Below are 6,154 nucleotides of genomic sequence, written 5' to 3'. Positions count from 1 at the left end.
GGGGGGGGGGGGGGCAGTTCCATGTCATGAAGTAATTAGTCTGGGAATGTATATAGTTCAGTGGTAGTACATTTGTCCGGCATGGGCAAAACCCTGGGTAACCCTGGGTTTGATTCTCAGCACTATTAAAAAAAAAAAAAAAAAAGCAACACTAAATTAAAGGTAAAATGGGCACTATAATATTTTTTTCCTGATTTTAAAAAAATACATATTATTTGAAAAAAAAAAAACACAAAAAAGAAAATATATCTGCAATCTAGTCAACCTGAAAGTTGAAAGAGGGACAGGTGGATGCATGGGGTAGGGGAGGGTGTACTTGACCAGTATATATGCATATACAAAATCATCACTCTGAATCCATTAATATGTATGTTACTAAAATATTTCCATCTACTATAAATTCAGAAAAATAATTTAAAAATACTATATTCAAACTTTTATTTCATTTTTCCAATTACCCATGAGTATTTTCTTATGTCATTCATTAAATGTTCTTCCAGAACATGGTTTTTAATAGTTGCACATTACATCATGCAAAAAGTATGATGATTTGCTAAATCAGCTATTTTACTATAGTTGAAAATATAGATTAAAACAAAGCTTAAAAAATCAATTAATCAAAGTCTAACTGGGAGGCACACCTATAATCCCAGCAACTAGGGAGGCTGAGGCAAGGAAAATGGGAAGTTTGAGACCAGCCTCAACTCAGCAAGACCCTGTCTCAAAATAAAAAATACGAATGGGCTACGATATAGTTCAGTGGTAAAACATCCCTGGGTTCAATCCCAGCATTGCAAAAACAAAACGAAAAGAAACCTGAAAGTACTTTTTTTCCTCATGCTCAAAGAAGTAAAATATACACATAAAAAATTCTGTGAAAAGAATGATTAAGAGAATAATTTTTTTTAAAAAATTAGACTTGGGTTATAGACCTAGTTCAGTCACTAGCTAGCCTCAGTGTTTTCAAAGGAAGACAAATAGTCATGCATGATAACACACAACAGCAATCTCAGTTAGTCAGGAAGCAATCTCAGTTAGTCAGGAGGCTAGAGCTAATAAGATCATAAGTGAAGGCCAGCTCAGGCAATTCAGCGACACTCAAAAAGTGTTCAATTCTCAGCATCAGAAAAATTGGGGTAGGGCAAGAGCATCTTTTTTTACTGAAAGGGATCTTGTTTTGTTGCCCAGACTGGTCTCAAATTCATGGGTTTAAATTATCCTCCTGCCTCAGCTTCCAAAGTAACTATGACTACTGGCACATACTACCACACATAGCTTTGCTTCTTAAGGAAGAATTTCTAATCCAAAAGATAGTTAAAACGTTTACTGATTATTCTGTTGTAGTTTCTTCTGCCACTTCAGTCCAGAAAAATGTCACACATACATACTATATTACACAATGTCATACATACTATATATACACAATATCATACATACTATATACACAACAAATGCTTTTTTGTCATGGGTTTTAAAATGACAATTTACTTTAGTATACATTTTTCACTATTAATGATATTGAACTCATGAAATTTCTTGTACTAAGCCCACTTATTTTGGGGGGAATAATATTTTTCTTATGTATTTGTACTTAAATTGTTCATACAATATATGAGTATCATCCTATGTCACATTTATTATATACATATGCCTTTTGAGGCAGGGGTCACGACTGAGGATCCAGCCCAGAACGTTGTACATGCTAAGTGAGTGTTCTGCCACTGAGCCATGTCTCCAGCCCTTTTATTTTGAGATGAGGATCTCACTGAGTTATCTAGACTAGACTCTAACTTGAGATCTTCCTGCCTCAACCTCCAGAGTAGCTTGGATCATAGGTGTGGATCACCGTGCCCAACTATGCTATCTATACTTTTTAAATTTTATGTTTTCTGTTGGGCTGGGATTGTGGCGGCAGAGCACTCGCTTAGCACATGCGAGGCCCTAGGTTCAATCCTAAGCACCACATAAAAAAATAAATAAAATAAAGAAATTGTGTCCAACTACAACTAAAAAATAAGTATTAAAAAAATTTTATGTTTTCTGTTATGCATAAGTAACACAGTTTTCAGTGGCCAACTTAAGTCTTTTTCTACCATGTCGTCTTATATTGTGTTTATGCTTAGAAAGCCCTTCTTAAATTATGTGGTAAACTTTCCCTTTTGAAACTTTCTAAATGAGAATTAAGACTAAAAATGGTATAAACCCCATAAGAAAAAAGAATAGAGGAGGATTAATAGCACTGAAGATATATTAATGCCATTTCGAAACATGAAGAGTAGATGGATTGTTGGTAATTGATTTAGTAAAGAAGAAAAACAGAAGAAGTAATTTTATTGCTAATCTGTGCTGCAAACTCAGGAACTAGGAGTAAAAATGCCTGTAAAAGTTACACTTAGCCCAGTAGGTATTAAGAGACTGAAAACAGGATGTTTAGGTGAAAGTCCTTTCTTTTTCTAGAGAGGCTGAACCAAAGAAGCTCTAAATCTAAGACAGCTGATGATGAGGGTACTGCACTGAAAACAAGGGGATCTGATAAGGGTCTATACTGTGAACAATGAGAATCACTGCTTTCCCTTCCAGCATTCAGAACACTACTAAAATAGACAGCCAAGGTAACAATCTTTCTTTAAACCTCAACAGTTAAAAAACCTAAATATGATAACAATTGCTTCCGCTTGAAAGGATAGAGCCTGTAAATCCATAAATGCATATATATCCACACATCTAAGCTTTCAGTGCCACATTCTTAAATGAATAAAGAGCCAATGACTACTCAAAAATAGAAAAACAACAACTACAAAAAACACCCAGACAGGCTGGGCTGTAGCTCAGTGGTCAAGTGCTTGCCTCGCATATGTGAGGCACTGGGTTCAATCCTCAGCACCACATAAAAATAAATAAAGATACTGTGTGCTAATCTACAACTAAATAAATATTTTTTTTAAAAAAAGAAGGTGCTTAAAAAAAAAAAAAAAAAACACCCAGAGGAATAAGAGGAGTGTGGAAAATAAAATAAACATTTAAAATTGGGAGTAGGGGTGGGAGGGCAGAAAGGAGAGCAATAATCACTGCCCTCTAAGTAATAAGAAAAGGTAGTAAGTATATCCTTGAAAAATGAACTGGATTCTATTGTCTTCTACCCAAATAAAGGGTAATGTCACGGAAACTGGCAGAAGAGGGAAGAGTAAAACTCCATCCCTTCACAAAAACAATGAATCTTAAGATGGCAAAAAATGTCAGAGTGAACTCTTCTGGAATGCTGGAAACTAATAAAAAACTAGCAAGGAGAATACTTCATGAAGAAGCTGCTGAATTTTGCTTAGTGTACTCTGATATTTTAACTTAACCCCTTATCATGCCCCACTCCACAGCTGAGTGGTTGCTATGATGATGGCAACATTCATTTCTTGTAGGTTGCTGGCATTAGACAGAACAATATGGACCTTATTTTCAAAGGACAGTGGTTATGTCTTTGAGGCATCTGGTAGCTCCCTGAAGATTAGCTCAAGGGCTTACCTTTGCTTTCATGGCCTCTGAGGGCCCTCACAGATTTTACGCAGTTTCCCTATTGAGTGCCTATAGTCAAAAGCATTTAAAGGCATATAGTCAGGTGCATGTCCAGAGCTGAACATGTGTTCAAATAAGATAAAAGAAGACTCTGAGTTTTTACTTAGTTAATCTTTAGAAAATGTGCAAGAAGGAAGTATATGCTAAGTCAAATTTTGCATATAGGTTAGCTAAGCACTGAAGAAGTACTCAAGACAGAGGCAGCATGTAAAGACTGGAAGAGTATTTTGCTTTCTCTTCTTTGGCCCAGGTATTTAAGTAAATCTTTTATCAATCACCAGCTGACCTCTAAGCTAACAGAGCAAACATCAGTTGTCATATATAAAGAATATCAAGACTTTGCAAACAAAATAATTTAGAAAAGTAATTAAACAAGCAGCAAGAACAAACCCACGGGGAATGGAGAGAATATGACTTCCATAGTATCCACATTGTAACATTTAGTGCCCAGTATTCAACCAAAACTTACCAGAAAAAAAGACAAAGATATGGCTTATTCACACACACAAAAAAGTATAAACTGCCTCGTAGAAAGCATTAACTTAGCCAAAGATTTTAAATCAACCATCTTAAATATGCTTAAAGAGCTAAAAGAAATCACAGACTAAGAATCACAGAAAACTGGCCAGTTGTAACGACAAATATCTGTAAGCCCAGTGGCCTGGGAGGCTGAGGCAGAGTATCACAAGTTCAAAGCCAGCCCCAGCAACTTAGCAAGGTCATGCATCAAAAGAAAAAAAATAAAAAGGGTTGGGAATGTGGCTCAGTGGTTAAGCACAGCTGGGTTCAATCCCTGGTACCAAAGAGAGACAAATAGAGAAAGTTACAGAAAAAATATGATAATGATGAGTCACTGAATATAAAATGTCAATATAGGATAGAGTGCATAAAAAGGAATAAAAAATTCTGAAGTTATAAAGTATAATTACTGAAACCAAAAAATTGACTCAAAAGGTATAATAAGAGATTTGAGAAGAAAAAGAATCAGCAAACATAAAGCTAGGTCAACTGAGATTACCAGTCGGGGGGGGGGGGGAGAATTAAAGCCAAAAGAAGAAAAATGAAGAGAGTCCTGTGAGCTATCAAATGTTCCATCAAACATATAGTGGAAGTCCCAAAAGTGGGGGGATGAGGGTGGGGAATAGGGGGTGGGGTGGAATACTTGAAGAAGTGACTGAAAACTTCCCAAATTTGATAAAGGTCATGAATCTACATGTTTAAATAAGGCAAAAAGCTTCTATCAAGATGAACTCAACACAAAGCATCAAAAACTAATTACCAAGAGAAAAGAAACTTATTGTATACTAGTGTTCCTCATTGACATTAACAGCTGATTTCCCATCAAAAACCATGATTGTCAAAAAATAGTGGAATGCCACGATGTGATGGTGCATTCCTATAATCCCAGAGACTCAAGACATTGAGGCAGGAAGGACTGCATGTTTGAGACCAGTTTCACAATTTAGCAAGACCCTGTTTCTAAGATAAATAAATAAATGAATGAAATAAAAAGGCTGGAGATGTAGCTTAGTGGAACTTCCTACAAGAAATGCTAAAATCTTCATCAGGCTGATGAAAGGATGCATCACAGTAATACAAAGTCATAGAAAAAGAATTCTGGCAAAGGTAGCTATACAGATAAATATAAAAGCCAGCATTATTGCATTTTAAATTTTAACTCCTTTTTTTGTATAATGTTTAAAACATATATAAAATAAATATAAATCGATGTTAATAGGCACACAATATACAAAGACGTAACATGTAACAACAAAGTAGGAGACAAAGCTATGTAATAGCAGAGTTCCTACAGACCATTGAAGTTGAGTTGGTATTAATTCAAACTACACTATTATAAATTTAAGATGTTAATTATAACTCCAAGGCAACAGTAAGAAAATAACTAAACAGAAAAGGAAATAAGCAGGAAATCAAAGTAAGTACATAAAGAAAACCAAATACCAAAAGGGCAGTAATGGAGGAATTAACAAAAAAACGTATGATATATATTTAAAAAGAGCAAAATAAAAGCATTTCTTTATCAATTACTTTAAATGTAAATGATTAAACTCTGCAATCAAAGACTGGCAGAATGTTTTAAACAAACAAGATCCAACTATATACCATCTACTGACTTATCTTAGATCCACAGATACAAGTAAAATGAAAATGAAAGCTTGGAAGAAAGATATTCCACAATATTAATAAAAGAGAGTTGGAGTGAATATGCTAATAATAGACAAAATAGACTAATACCACACAAAATTGTTAGAAAAGACAAAGGCATGCTGAGAAAAGAATTCATCAAGAAGTTGTAACAACTACAAACATGTATTAACAACACAACTACAAAATACACTGAAGGGAGAAATGTTATTTTATAATTAGAGTCAGTGGCTTTAAGATCCCACTTGCAGGGGCTGGGGATGTGGCTCAAGCGGTAGCGTGCTTGCCTGGCATGCGTGCGGCCCGGGTTCGATCCTCAGCACCACATACAAACAAAGATGTTGTGTCCGCTGAAAACTAAAATAAATAACTAAATATTGAAAAATTCTCTCTCTCTCTCAAAAAAAAAAAAAAAAAAAAA

At 35.0% G+C, this 6,154-nt stretch overlaps 1 protein-coding gene across 6 annotated transcripts in view; it reads right to left on the bottom strand.

Moving 5' to 3' along the window:
• The window catches only part of Herc4 (HECT and RLD domain containing E3 ubiquitin protein ligase 4), a 121,274-nt gene that overhangs the window by 12,837 nt on the left and 102,283 nt on the right, over positions 1–6,154 (bottom strand). The window lies entirely within an intron of this gene.

Source organism: Marmota marmota, unplaced genomic scaffold (genome assembly GCF_001458135.2).
Source record: "Marmota marmota marmota unplaced genomic scaffold, marMar, whole genome shotgun sequence".
In the NCBI taxonomy this organism is placed as follows: domain Eukaryota; kingdom Metazoa; phylum Chordata; class Mammalia; order Rodentia; family Sciuridae; genus Marmota; species Marmota marmota.
Note: the sequence above shows the minus strand (reverse complement) of the source record. Positions and strands in the feature narration are given on the sequence as shown.